The sequence below is a fragment of the Cynocephalus volans genome, chromosome 9 (assembly GCF_027409185.1).
Source record: "Cynocephalus volans isolate mCynVol1 chromosome 9, mCynVol1.pri, whole genome shotgun sequence".
NCBI lineage: Eukaryota > Metazoa > Chordata > Mammalia > Dermoptera > Cynocephalidae > Cynocephalus > Cynocephalus volans.
Window position 1 is genome coordinate 18,026,775 of NC_084468.1, and position 15,327 is coordinate 18,042,101.

Sequence of the window (15,327 nt, forward strand, 5' to 3'; positions counted from 1 at the left end):
CATGGTATTGTTTGCACATTCTAATCATTCATGTAGACATTATGATGCGAGTATTTTTAAAGTGTTTTGAAAAGTGTAAAAAATCACCAACAATCTAACTTGCAGAAATGAATGCCATAAAGTAGACCTAATGTAAGTAGATAATACCAAATCAAAAGGCCCTGCTGTCTTGAAAAATATCTGATACAAGCTTCTTTCGAATTGTTTATAGAGCAATTTCTTCAACCTAAAATGTTCCTCTTTCCTTTTCTACCTGTTAAAATGTATATCTTTCATGCTCCAAATCAAATATTAGTGTCTCCTCCCTGAAACCTTTCCAGATTGCTCCACTATGCAGAACCGATGACTCTCTTTTCAGAGTCATCACACTCTAACCTCTTATGCAGCATGTCTAACATAACATTATCATCTGATGATGTTTGTCTTCTTCATTGTGAGTTCCTTGAAGACAGGGTCTGTGTCTTACATGTCTGATATCCTCTGGACGTAATAGAGTCTGATACCTGGTAGTCACTCAAGAATTATTTGATGAATGAATGAATGAATGAATGAATAAACGATGTTGCTACTCAGGTTTCCCTTCCTGTGGAGCCCCTTGAACCTTAGCTGCCCTGTAGGGAAGTATTTTTCACATTGAGGTTTGTAGGCTATTGGTGGACCTTAAATGTCTTTTTGTGGAATCACTGTGTTCTCTATTCATTGTTTTGAGAAACACGGCATAGGCAAAAGTAAAGGAAATTTTGATCAAATTCTCTGAGCAGTCTTTCAGTCATAGCATAACCTTGTCTAGACCTAGTGACCCTTCTACTGGAAAGAAACAAAACTGCACATTAACCTCTTGGCCCTCATACCATGCAGCAGTATGAGCCGCATCACCGATGGTTTCTTCCTCCAGCTGGCACACACTTGCAGATTCCAATTCTGAGACACAAGGCACAGGGCCAGAGGATCAGAGTAACTGAATTATGTGTGTGTGAGAGGATGATCATCACATGCAATATTCAAAAAGAACCTCACTTGAAGTGTCTGCCTGCGGGCTCTCTTATTTTCCCAGCTGTCTGGTACCTTACTACTTAATGACTTCTACCTGCCAGAGGGCTGTTTCTATTTCTAGGAGGTTGACAGGTTCTAAAAACATACCTGAAATCATCAGCAATCACCAGCATATGATAAGTTGTGAAAGCAACACCACCGAATCCAATCAACTCTGATTCCTGGAGGGAATTTTGTGGGGAGCACAGCCTGAGTCCACACCGGACTGCAAATTCACATCGTGACATAGCCGTCATTTAAGAGCATGCATGTTGGGGTATTTTAATACAGTGAGTGATGTTTATTGAGTTCTTGTGATATGTAGGAGATGGGCGAGGTGCCTTATTGGTGCAGTTCTAATCCTCAGTATAACTCCATAATGAGGTATAATTGTCCACTTTTCACCCACGTGGAGACTGAGTCTCATAGAGGTAAAGAAAAGCACGTCCAGGTGTCACATAAAAGAAAATACAGGGACAGGATTTAAACCCGTCTTTGATGCCACAGCTCATGTTCTTTTCCACACTATCTCGTCACTATCAACAGAAATAACAAAGATAAAAATAAGGGCAATCTCTCTTCTCTCCTGTACCATCAGACTTCTCAGTACAGTTGATTGTATCTACTGGGTCCATTTCCTACCTCCTGCTCTCTCTTAATCTACTGTCATCTGACACTTGGTCCTGTTGTGAGCTGAATTGTGTTCCTCCAAATTCATGTTGAAGGTCTAACCCCCAGTGTGACTGTATTTGGAGGTAGGGCCTGTAAGGAGGTAATTAAATGAGGCCTGTAAATGAGGTCATCGGGGTGGGCCCCTAATCCAATAGCACTGGTGTTCTCAGAAGAAGAGAAAAAGAAACCAGAGATGTGGGCTCACAGAGGAAAGGCCATGTGAGGAAATAGCAAGAAGATGGTGCCCTGCCAGAATATTGCCCTTGACTTCCAGCCTTCAGAACTGTGAAATAAAAAAGCCATCCAGTCTGTGGTATTTTGTTATGGCACTCCTAGCAAACTATTGCATCCATCTATTTTCAAATGACACACAACACTAGTAAAAGCAGGTCTTGTTATTCAGAGTTTGTCCAGTGAGTGCTAGACAGTTTGCTAGACAATTATATAATTTAATCTTCATAACATCCTTCAAGAGAGGGATTATCATCCCCATTTTATAGATGAGAAAACTGAGGCGTAGAGAATCTGACTAACTTGGCTTAATCTAAATAACCCAAGGTCAAATGGCTAGTTAGTAATGAAGCAGAGAGATGTCTTTAGTACCCCAACATTCCTGTTTTTAAGCACTGTGCTGAGATTAATAAAAACCACCACCCTATAGAGAAGTTTTCTCTAAGCCTCACTGTGTATTTTCTCATTTTTACACTGACAAAAATTCTGAGATGCCTATTATTGCCCATATTTTACAAGGAATTAACTTGGACTCCCAGTGGTTAAATAATTTACTGAAGGTCACAGGACAGAGGTGGGATTTGGTCTCCAGTATTTTCACACCAAAGATCATGAGTTTAGTCAATGTGCTATTTTAAGAGATGGTAACAATGACATTTTTTAGTTTAAAATTCTGGGGAACAAAAGATTTTAAACCAGAAACCAGATGGCCACTGAATTGTCAATGCTGCAATTTCTCTCCAGGGGAAATGTGTCCAGGTACTTTGAGATCACCAAGACAGCAGACAATGCTGTGTTGATTGGAAACACATGGTAGAATAAGGTGTGGAAGTGAAGGGATCTCAGAGCTGGGAAGAACACAGAAGGTTGTTTGTTTACTGCATTTTACCACTGAGAAACTCAGGTTTGGAGAACCTGAGTGTTTTGTCTAGGACAAAAACCAGAACCAGGTGGGACTCTGGCCTCCTGAAGAGTCTCCAAGCTCTGCCAGGATGTAACCATTCAGGCAGAAAAGGAGCTAATTCAAACGCTGCATTAACATCCTGAGACAAGCTGAATACAAATAGGATTTTAATTCATGTATCTTCTACGGGATTTAATTGTAATCAGATAACAGATTCTGAAACCCAGACTCCCTTGAGCTCACTGGCTGTTTCTTTTTGTTCTTTGTTCCTTAGATTTAAGTCTCCCAGGACCGAGGTTGTCCAATGTTTGAGTCAATGGTTCCCCCAGGCCATGATACAATTGGGCTAGAAATTGGAATTCAACTCATCTGGGAATGACAGAATGAGTTTTTAAAATAGGCATCTTTTCCCCCTACCTCATAACTTCTCTGAAAATACAATTGAAGCTTATTATAGCTCAACCGACAATTATGCAAATTTGACTCTGAGGTCAAACCGTACACCCCAGAACATAACTACAGAACATCTTGCTTTGCAAACAAATCTGAGTGTGAGCCCTGCCTTCCCAAGACACGCGTTTATAAATAAGACTTCTAATGCTGAAATCAAACCATTTCATGAAGAATGTCAGTGTTTTGAGGAAGTTGGTTCAGAACTCGGGCCATGCACACAGAGGTGAGTCCTTGCCTGTGATGCGATGGCCTGGTTTTCTGGTCCTGCTAAATTACTGGCCAAACCATCCAGCAGTGTCTACTTTGGCACACAAAAGGTTTTCAATAAAAAAAATGTGAAACAGATGAATAAATATTGGAAGCATTCCATGGAAAGTGGAATCTACAGGAAGTCCTATTTCTAAACACGACGTGACGCTTCTTTAAAAATGTATCAATTTTTCATCATAAAAATATCACGTATAACGTAACTTTAAAATTCTGTTTGAGCTGAAATTGATTTTTCTAGCCAGAGCCTTACATTGCTTTATCTCACTTATAAAAATACCCTCTGAGTATGTACTTCTAATGTTTGTTTACCTTTTATTAAATTTGTCGAATAGTGACTTGATCCATATACAGCAATAACATTATGATGAGAATGATTACTTTCTAATGATATGTTCCATATTATTAAATATTCAGAAGCTTGGTCCAGTGGCAGGTATTTGAAGAGGGTTTTACAAATTTTGCTGGAGGTTTTTGCTTTACCCTAACAGTGCTGGAAGATTCTTGACGATAGCATTAGAAAGTTCCCCTGAAAACCTCTGGAATAAGGAGACAATGCTATCATTTGGTTAATGTTCACACCTGGCACATCAGGACAAAGATAAGCTTCCCAAAGCTATTTTTCATGTCACTGATGTAATTTTTTTCCTCCTTTTTTTTCCACTTCAAAAACTTGTAGGGGCCTAGATAGGATGCCCATATAAGCAACAAAGGTATTCCATTTCTTAGTTCCACCTCTTGCAGTGCTCAAAGAGGTTGGCACGATAATCACTTGAGAAGACAATTACAGGGTTAAGGAATTTGCTCAAGTCTGCACAGCTGCATAGCTGATGACCAGGGGAGGCAGGACCTGTCACAAACTTGTATTTCTTCTTCCTGTTCTATCATTGGACTTCCTTGGATGGAAAGTTCAAACCTGGGCCTGTAAGCAAAGTTTTCACCTTTGGCAACATTAAATGCTTTGTCTCGAGAGTGTGAAGGCCTGGGAGCTCGCTTGTCTCTTCCTGTCTTCATAACTATTCACCCATACACCCACCAGAAGTTATTTTCAGGTGCACATGGAGATTATACGAACAATTAATTCCAAGCTGATCATGCACAGGGCGTGACAAAAAAGCAATCAATGCATCTGAAACACTTCAAGAGACTGAGTACTTCCCACAACAGCCTGAGCAATTGTAATCTCCAAATTTTTGTTAGCCTGATGGGTGTTTCTTTATAACATCTGCCCCTGAAAATATATTAGGGCCAAAACTACAACAACAACAGCAACAACAACAAACTCTATAATTAGTACTTTGCCTTTTTAATATTCATATATCACATTGAAAATGAAAAGTACTTTGAAAATGGCCAATTATTTTGAACATCTTCTGTTAGAGGTGCTGACTGACAATGACACTGCGATTTCCATTCCAGGAGAACTTGAATTGCTTTGCAATTTCATGTGAATTCAATCACTTATAAAACATAGCAACCAAGAGGTAAACTGCTGGAGCTATTTCCCACAGTACTTATGAATCGATTGTCATTACCTTATTTATCAACATGAATAACACTTCAACAAGCTTAGATTTTAAAAAATAATCACCTAATTGGAATGTTTATTATCAGCATTAACCGTATTATTACTACAGCAAGTCATGAATGGCTCCATATGATAAGAGCTATTATTTCTTAGATGGTAGGGTCTTAATTGATTTTTGGTAAATGAGGGAAATAAAAGTTATACTGCCAGTCATTACACACAAAGAAAAAATCTACAATAGAAATGCTGGGGGGAGGGGGAAGAGGGAGAGGGAAGGAAACAAAGAATGTGATTGAACTTATGCATAAAGACAGACCAAAGAACACTGATATTCTACTCAAGAAAGGCAAAAGCTCATAGGGATTATGATCAAAGAGAAAAATTTTTAAAAGTAGTGAAACAGAGAGATGAAGAAAGCCCAGATTAGTTCACTGAATTAAAAATGCCCTAACAAAAGTTTCTTGAACTTTGATGGTCTTTCTCCTATTTGACCAAAAAATCTAATGATAAGAACCAACCACTTTGTATAGCATTTGCTATGCATAAGCACTATACATAGATTAACTCATAAAATCCCCATCAACATATTATAACTTCTATATTCCTTTTCTACAGATGGAGACACCAGCACAGAGAGATTCAGTAACATGCCCAAGGTCACACAGTAACAGACCCAGGGTATGAATTCTGGGATGTCTGGTTCCAGGGTTCATATAAATTAGCAATTCTGCTGTTCTGCCTCTCCTGGAACAGGGGGGAGGATGATGCCTCACTTATCTAGAAACCACACACCCAAATAAGAATCAGATAACTAGTAGCAAAGGTCTCTAAGCAGAAAATAGAGTTATGGTAGGATAGAGAGTGGTATTGAATACAGTCCCTTCACTTTTTAAATTTGTATTCAGATACAAAGCCTTAGCTTCAGTGGTTGTAAATCAAAGGCCATTGGGCACATCAGTGACATAACTGGCCCTAAACCCTGTTCTTGACTCCTAGAGCAGGGCTTTGCCAGATGCCTGCCATGAAGTCTTCTACAGATATGAAAGTCCCCATCTGTTGTGGATTGAATTGTGTCCCCAAAGTCCATGTATAAGAAATTTCACCCCTACTGTGACAGTGTTGAGAGAATTGGAAATCCTATTATGGTAGTTGAAAGGTGGGGCCCTGAAGAGATGATTAGATTGTGAGGACTATGCCCTAGGGAATGGATTAATCCATTGATGGTTTAATAGTGGTCATGGGTGTGGTTCCGAGGGCTTTAAAAGAACAGCACCCAGGAGATTCTCTCTCGTTCGCTTCTGCCTTTCTCACAATGTGATACCCTGCATTGCTCAGGTCGCCACCAAAGAAGGCCCTCACCATGAGTGTTCCCTGGACTTTGGACTTCCCAGCCTTCAAACTGTAAGCAATAAATTTCATTTTCTTACAAATTACCAAGTTCTGGGCATTTTGTTATAAGCAACAGGAATGGACTAATATGCTGTCCTCACTGTATCCACAATTTTGATAAGCTCTGACTCCACATCACAAGCCGCTGCAGATGGAGAGGAGGGGCCTAAACCAGAAGGGGTCTGTGAGCTGCAGTGATAAGACCTGAGTTTTTACTACGAGATCTTTGTAATAAACAAAATTATTTTCACTTTCTTTATTATATCTAAGCACCATGATTATTTTATGTACAAATATTGTCACACTGCTTTTATAGATAAGGAAATCAGCATTAGAAGCAATGATGTGACTTATAAAGGATATAGAAATAGAAAACTATGGAGTCAGGACTTCAAGAACCAAGTTTACTGACCCTAAGGACTAGAAGTGACAGCTGATTGTCTAAGAACAAAGGAGAAACTGTAAAGTTGAAAAAGGACATAAACATATTAGAGGAAATAAAAACAATAAAATAGTCAGTGACCAACTTTTGATCCTTCATCTTTAAGAAAAGACTTTATTTTGCTTAGTTTATTTCAGAAGGTGACAGGAAGGTGACATATTTTAAAGAATTAATTAAAAATTGCAGCATTATTCACAATAGCCAAGATATGAAAACTACCTAAGAGTCTATTAGGGATGGAAAGATAAAGAACTTTTAGACAATGAAATATTTTCAGCCTTAAAAATAATGGAGATCCTGCCATTTGCCACAGCATGGATGGACCTGAAGGATACCATGCTAAGTGAAATAAGCACACATAGAAAAACAAAAACAAAAACACAAAACTGCATGATCTAACTTATAAGTGAGAGCTAAAAAAAAAAAAAAAAAAAAAAGAAAAGAAAAGAAAAGAAATGAGTTGAACACACAGAGATAGAGAATACAAGTTTTTAGCTGGGTGGTGGAGGGAAAGAAGTGGGGAGATGTAGGTCAAAGCATACAAAGTAACTGATATAATATAAAGGATGAAAAAATCTAGAGATCCAATGTACAACATGAGGACCACAGTTAACAATTGTATTGCATTTGGGATTTTTGCTGAAAGAATAGGTTTTAGGTGCTCTTACCAGAAAAATAGAAAAGGGTAACCATGTGAGATATAGATATGTTAATTTGCTTGACTATATAATGGTAACCATTTCACTATCTATATGTTCTTCAAAAGATCACATTGTATACCTTAAATATATACAATAGAATTTTTAAAATTTACATTTAAAACTCATAAAGGAATAAACATGGAAAATATATTTATTCAAAATATGACAACTCTTTCATAAGTCACTGTGTTGCTTTAAAAAGTAGGCAATAAATAGAGAATCAATTACCTAGGGAGTTGAAAAGAGTTTGGGTAAGTTTAATAAATTCTTGGTGGTATATTAGGGGAATGTTTTGGAGCTAATATGGGTGATAGCAATAATATTCTGCCACAAAGCATTTATCCATCATGGCTATTTTAAAAACAGAATATTATGAAAACTGAGCAGCTATCTGGGTTTTGTTATGTTCTTTTATGTTTAAGCTAGCTTCTTGGCTCAGAGAAAGTTAGATTCCTCTGTCTAAACATCAGCTAGACATTTACTGTGTGACTAGGATAAGTTAGTAAACCTCTCTGTGCCTTAGTTTTCTAATAAGTTTAATGGCATAAAAATGGACATAAAATAGTACTCAATATTATAGAATGGGGTGACTGTGGGCATTAAATGTGACGGTGCATATGTTTGGCACATGGTGAACACTCTATTAATAATAGTGTTGTTATTATTAGTAATAACGTTAGTATTATTTACAGTAATGTCTGCTGCCACCCTTAACACAATGAGCAGAACAATGCCTGGGAGCACTAATTCTGGTAAATTATTCAGTTGCTCCAAATTTCTGTTTTTTTCCTGGGTCAATTTCTCAACACTGGCACAGGATGATATGTTTAATCTCTCCAAGCCTCAATTTAAAAATCTATAAACTTTGGATAATATTTGTATTAATTTCATAAAGATGTTTCGAGAGATTGAATTACTTACTGGCAGGCAGCAATTAATCAATAAATGACATAAATTATGATTATTAATAATTATTTTTACTTACTAAATGAGGCATTATTCTAGAATGTTTAGGAATGAGGGCTCTGAAACAGCACTTTCTGAGTTTAAATTTCTTTTCTGCCTCTTGTTAGCTGCATGACAATAGGCAAGGTACTTAGTCTCACTATGCCTCAGTTTCTTCACCCGTAAAAGGGGATAATAACACGTTGGGCTACAAAATGTTATCAGGGGGTTGAAATGAAATAATGTGTATAAAATATTTAACATAGTGCATGGCACATTGTGTTAAAAATATTTATTAGTTTTATCATCTCATTTGATTATTTAAAAGCCCTTTGAAGAGAGAATCATTTTTCCCATTTTAGATGGATAAACTGAGGTACAGGGAGGTTGAGTAACTTGTCCAAAGACACATGACAAGGGTATTTCTGTCAGTTGCTACAACCCTTGCCCTAAAAATGGCAGCAAGCTTCTTTCTTTTGCAAGGACTCTGCATTGATCAATTACTGATAGTGAGATCATAGAAACCACAGCTCTCTTGGAGCCTTTTATATGCTTCCAGTTAGGTATTGTCAAGAGAACAAGGACCATCTTTTGGAATGAAATTTGAGGCAATAACCAAACTTTATAGCTTCATTTCCTCCCACACACCTTATGATCTAATATTCAGGGTGCTCTGCTATTACCTGAACGAAGCCTGCATTGTCAGTTTCTATGCTTTTGCTTACACTACCACTTCTACAAGGGCTTGCTTTCCTTCCTCCTCAACCATCTTTGTCTCTATTCCCTTTAAGACTGATCTCAATGGGGAAGGGGCTTCACAGAGGTGAGGCCTGCTCTGATCTCCATGTAGGAGGTGCACTTGTCTGTCATCAGCTCTGATTGCTTTGCATATTGATGACCTGTTTGAATATTAGTCATTTCCTCTGTGATGTGAACATTTGGAGGCAAGAGATTTATTTTTGTTATCTTGTTACCACTAATGCCTATCATAGTCTGGGCATTAGAGATTGTTTATTCATTTATTTGTTAAATATTTATTGAGTGCCTGTTATGAGCCTAGCACTGTTCAAGGCATCGCGAACACTGGAATAAACAAAAAGACAAAATCCTTGCTCACGTTGACCTTAAATTCTAGTGAAAGAGTCACTAATTGGACGTCTGAGTGAAGATGTCAAGTGAGAAGATGGATACGTGGGTCTGGAGTTCATGGGCACAGTCTGGACTGAAGATATAAATGTCTCAGTCATCTTCACATAAGTAATATTTAAGACCATGAAATTAAATGAGATCATTAAGGTAGTAAATGTTGACAGAAAATAGTAATTCTTTCTTTTATTGAATGAAGAAATAAATAAAGGGATTAGAAGGACCAGAGGGTAACAGGAACTCCAGAGTAAAAATGCCCCAGCCTAGGAATTACCCCTTTTCTAAGAATTACTTTTCATAGTGGGTGTGCACTCCCGGAGGCATGTCTCAGAGTTTCCTGCTGAGAACGTTTTTCATCAAAAAGAACATAACTGAACTGTGTTGCTATATTTAACATTCATTGAACAACGGCACAATCTCCACAATATTCTATAACATTTGTTCATGGAAAAGCACTGTCTCTCTTTAAGTTCATTTTTCCTCAGAGTCCAGGGACAGCTTGGATATAATCATGCTGTCCAAAAAATGGTGCCTAAACTCATCTTGATGTGACCAAGATGTGGCAGTCATGGCAAAAGTCATAAAATCTCCCACAGCTTCATCAAGTGTAAAAGAGGTGGAAGCAATCTCAGAGAACCCAGGAAGAATGCTATGAAGTGAGTGCACCCATGTCTGGCTTGTTCATGGGTGCACCTTTGGCAGGTGGGATAATGTCTGCCCTGTAGCAGGTATTGATAAAGATTTGTCAAATGACTAAACAACCAGGGATTGAGTGTCAGCTCTGCCACTTAGTAGTTATGAAATTTGGAACTAGTCACTTAAAATCTCAACTCCTCAGTCTCCTCTTCTGTAAAATGGTGATAATAAAAGCACTTAAACAATAACTCTGAAGATTAAATGGAATAATGTATTAAAGAATTTGGTATCATGCATGGTGCATTATAAAAATCCCCATACATGCTTTCTGCTATTATGTGATGATTTTGCTACTGATCCTTCTAACATCTGCTCACCTAAAGCATTAATTAATGTGATTGAGATAAATTATATGTGATTCTTCTTACTTCCAAGAACACTCACTGGAAAATATGTCTACCTCCAAGCAGATTCAGAAAACACTATGATACATCACGGAATTATTTTTCTACCCAGAGTCTCAAATGAGAATATTTTGCTGAAGGGTGAATAAGGCTTAGGTTTTCTCTGTTACTTCATGTCCAGAACTTGCCTTTTGTTATTCTTTTTTTTTTTTTTTATTTTTTTTGTGAAACCTTGCTAGCAAAGATGGGCCAATGTTTCTGAAAAGGACAGCTGCGCATTACACTTGCTGCTCTTAATCCCTTGGCAAGAAGGCAGTTTGAAAGTAAGAATGCTAAACTTTAACTGGCAATCTAAGGCAATAATATAGCCATGCTCTGTATTTTATAGAGCTGGTGGAGTGGAAAATTGAGTGTGCCTGAAGTGTTAGGTTTCTACTTTAGTATCTAAAGTAAGCCAGCAGAAGCCAGATTCATTGACTGGACTCATGTTCAGCCCAAATATCACTTCTTAGGTCAATGAAAATGGAAAATATTAGAAACTACATAGGTGTCCAATCATAAGAAATACTCATATTAATGAAAGAAAAAAAATAATGCTCTTGTTTATCTAATATTCTACATAGTTTTTTGTAAGTAATCATCACTTCATCCATTTTGGCCCAAATTAACAGTAACAAAAATAGTGGAAAAACCAAGTGGGACACTAAAGATTTAATCATACAGGTAACTTAAAAAAAGAAAGATACACCAATTGACAATAAAGCTTGTTTCAAGAATTGCTTTTGTTCTTCAGGCTATTTAAGCCAATGTGTAATAAAACTATCACCTTTCCTTAACTCCCTTTCACGGCTTCCTTCTCTGCTTCTGACCTTGATTAATGTCACCGTTATCCTTGTGGTGGAATCACTTTGTCTCTTTTCTGTCTTTTACTCAGTGCCACAATTATTTCCCAATATTTCCAATTATACTTTCACTGTGTGTTTCAAATTGGTCTTCTCCCTTCCACCACTATTGCCTTATATTTAGACCTTTGACATCTCTTGTAGGCAGGGAAGTCTCGTGATGTGGACTCTAAGCTCTGCCATTTCACTGTTTGAGGTCAAATCTGCACTCTGGCATGTAATCATTGTGAGATCTTGGGTTGGCAATTTAATTTCTTTGTTTAGTTTTCTCTTTTAAGTCGGGATTATAATTGTACCTTCCTCATAGGCTTGCAGTAGATATTAACAATAATTGCTCAGGCTTAGAATAACGTTGTGCTCAATAAAAGTCAGCTGTTGATATAGTCCCTTGTATATATGTTTTAAGCATTTTCTCAACTGATTTACCTGTCTTCTTTTTCTCTTGCAGTGATTTGACTGCCTTATGATTTATTTTTGTGTCATTTTATCACTCTGTTTCAGTTGGTTCATTGATTCAGAAACCAATTTCCCACTAGGTTTTGTTGGGAGTTTTGACACCCTGTCTGTGTCTTGTCTTCAGACATTCTCGATCCTTTGCTAGTCTTTTCTCTGGCTTCAAGTTCACCATCAACCTTTCTAAACTTGGACTTGTGTCCAGCTCCCTCTGCCCATGGCTGACTTTAGCCATCTCAAAACCCCAGTCATGATGAAGAATCACTCCTCAGCTAAAAAGCCTCATTTTAAAGCCCTATTGCCTCCCTGCAGAGTAAATCCAGCCTTGTGTTGGTTTCGAGGCCATCAAAATCTGGTCCCAGCTCCCCTTTCTGGCTGGTTCTCTTCTTTACTTCTTGCCCCTCCTGACTGTCTTAAGCTTCATCTTTTCAAGTACATAGAATACTCCTCCTGCTTTTTCTCCCTCCCGTGCAATGATGATTCTTCTCCAAGGGGCCCTGCTGAAATATCACCACTTTGTGAAATGCATCTACATCCTTACAGTAGTCATGATCATCACAGAAGTAGAAAAACAGCAAGAACAGCTGATATTTATTGGCCTCTCACTAGCCAGTCACTGTTCTAACCACTTTACATGCTCACTTAATCCTTTGAGCAAACATACAGAATATGTACTATTATTACTTCCACCTTACAGATGAGGAAATTGAAACCCGGAAAGGGTAAACAAATTACCTAAGATTTCTAGAGCTACTTAGTCAAGGAACCAGAACTTGAGTCATGTAGGCTACTCCCAGAACAACTTATCACGCTTAGCTTCTTAACTCTTACACTTCTCTGGCAATACCTCTCGCAGCATTTTACTTGTATTCATTGTATTGGAGTGATCAATATATGTGTCTGTCTAGTACAATGTCAGCCTTCAGACAGAGTGATCTGTGTGTCCCCCTGTGCCTGGCACTATTACCTTTCAAACAGTTAGTGCTCCATAACTGTCTGCCGTGTTGAAGTGAAATCCACTAAATCTGCCAACAGGAAACAGCTGTCCTGGGACTCCTGGCTCTGGCTTGCCTATATCAAGACATGTTCATGACTTAATAAAGATTCCTGGGAGATATATTACGAACCAGGGAAAACAATGCCCATCTTTCCATTTGTCATTAAATATCTATGTAACTTTGCTAAACTCACTTAACCCCACCTTTTTTTAGGTTGGAAAATGTAGACTGTAATCTTTGTGATTTGTCATTCTCACAGGAGTTGTATGAAGATGAGATGAGGTATTCAAGAGAAAGAATTATAAAACCTGTAAAAGCGCATACAGAAGATAGGGACAAATACTCTAATTAGTAAAACATAGAGCCAGTAAGTAAATGGTAGTGCCAGTTGGTATTAAATCTGAGTTAAATGGAGTTTTTAATGTTTTCCATATCCCACCTCTCATGGGTAGTGAGGTACCACGAGAGGAGGAAATTGTATGGTAGCTTTGAAACATCTACCATTTATCAGTTAGAATAAGAAATGCCATTTCAATGGCTACAGCAATGCTAGATCTGGAAGAAGACTTGGGCACAGGCTTTTCTTCTTATTTGTGGATGGTGACACTGAGGTCCAGAGGGAGGAAACGACTCATTCAGGGGGGCACCCCAACCTCTCTGGACGATATGGGCCACACAAGGGTATCACAAGTTGAGCAAGTACATAGAAAAAGATCCTGTCTTTTTTTTTTTCTTTTCTAAAACTAACCAAACCATCAAACATAACTAGAGAACTGGTAAAATACATAGACACTGAAGCTTAGCTATTGGGTTCAACCCCTCTCTCTTCTCCTATACCTCTTACTGATAATGTGATTCACACAAACTAATTAACCTCTCATGCCTCAGTTTTCTATTCTGTAAAATGGGTATAACAGCATTCATCTGACATGATTATTTATAGGATAAGATGAGTTAAATTGTGCAAGGCTATTAGAACTGTACCAGGCACACAGTAAGTGCTAGATGTTTGTTAAATAAATACAAATAACATATGAGAATTTGAACATTTCATTTTTAGGGCTTATACATATGCTGAAACTGAGGAACCCTTGCTTTCTACTGAGAAATAATTAAAACTTAAGTTTACAAACCTTTACAGGTTATGCTTCTATTCCTCCAAAGATTTCCTTGACTACCTGCCCAGGTCAGAGATTTTAGTTAAATTCACCAAGGAGTTAGCATGAGATTAATTAATTGGCAGAAAGCTAAACATTTAAACAAATTTCCTGGAGTTTGCTGTTGTATTTTTAATTGGCAACATGTTGGCAGTTCAAGTCACTTTTTGAAAACAAATCCGCCAACCGCCAAATGCTGATGCTTTCTCTGCCAGAAGAGGCATCTGAAACTTTCCACGGTCAATATGCTACCAGGAAAAACAAAACATGTGGAAATGCTATGCTATGTTTGACACCAAAAATCTAAAATACAGTTAGGAAATGATGTTTTGCAATTATGCAAGACAACGTCCTGGTGATGGCTCATCAGCTATGAGTAGTCTAGTCTCACAATAACCTTGTCACATTCTCTCTCCTGTGCCTGCTCAAATCAACAACAAAAACCCTTGGAATGAAGCTTTAATTTCGTGAATCAATTATTTTGATTGAATGAGGGCACTGAGGTATTATTGGGTAGATGTTATTATAGATTAAATTTAAATGAAAATGTGTATACATATAAAAATATATTTAATCAAGTGTTTAACATTTTATCTTTTACATTTGTTCCTGGCTGCTATTTAGTAAGTAACTTTTTTGTCACCATAATGTCCTTTGAATAAATAGGGAAAATGATTACTTTATTCTTTCAGAAAAATAACTGGGGTATAGAGAGATAAAGTGAATTACTCAGAGTTATTCATTGAGGAGATATAGCTACAGACTTGGCAGCATTTATTTTTTAAAGAAAAATTACTTGTGCTCATATAGATTATAGTAGCTAGGAATTTCTTGATGCTAAGCCATCCAAGAAGTAGCTAGTTAAATTCCTCAATCCTATAAATATCTACTCAATATCCCTATATACTTATGAGCTAGTTGTCAGCCTCCAAGACGTCACAGAATTGGGAATAAATCTTACAAGCAGAGAAGCAGTATGACTGACTCTGAGAATTGTCCCTGTTCCTATAGATCTCGAATCCTGCCTCCCAAGATAAACAGAATATAAAAAACATCTTCTTCATTGA

The 15,327-nt window shown here is 37.6% G+C and overlaps 1 protein-coding gene across 3 annotated transcripts in view; it reads right to left on the reverse strand.

The window, feature by feature from the left end:
* KCNIP4 (potassium voltage-gated channel interacting protein 4) overlaps positions 1-15,327 on the reverse strand; it is a 218,369-nt gene that overhangs the window by 98,326 nt on the left and 104,716 nt on the right. The window contains exon 1 of one of the 3 annotated variants that reach the window (XM_063107893.1): positions 4,020-4,048. The exons of the other annotated variants lie outside the window; for them this stretch is intronic. The gene's annotated coding sequence lies outside the window, so the exon portion shown is untranslated. Of the gene's footprint in view, positions 1-4,019; positions 4,049-15,327 lie in introns of those variants that run through there. 3 annotated transcript variants of the gene reach the window in all.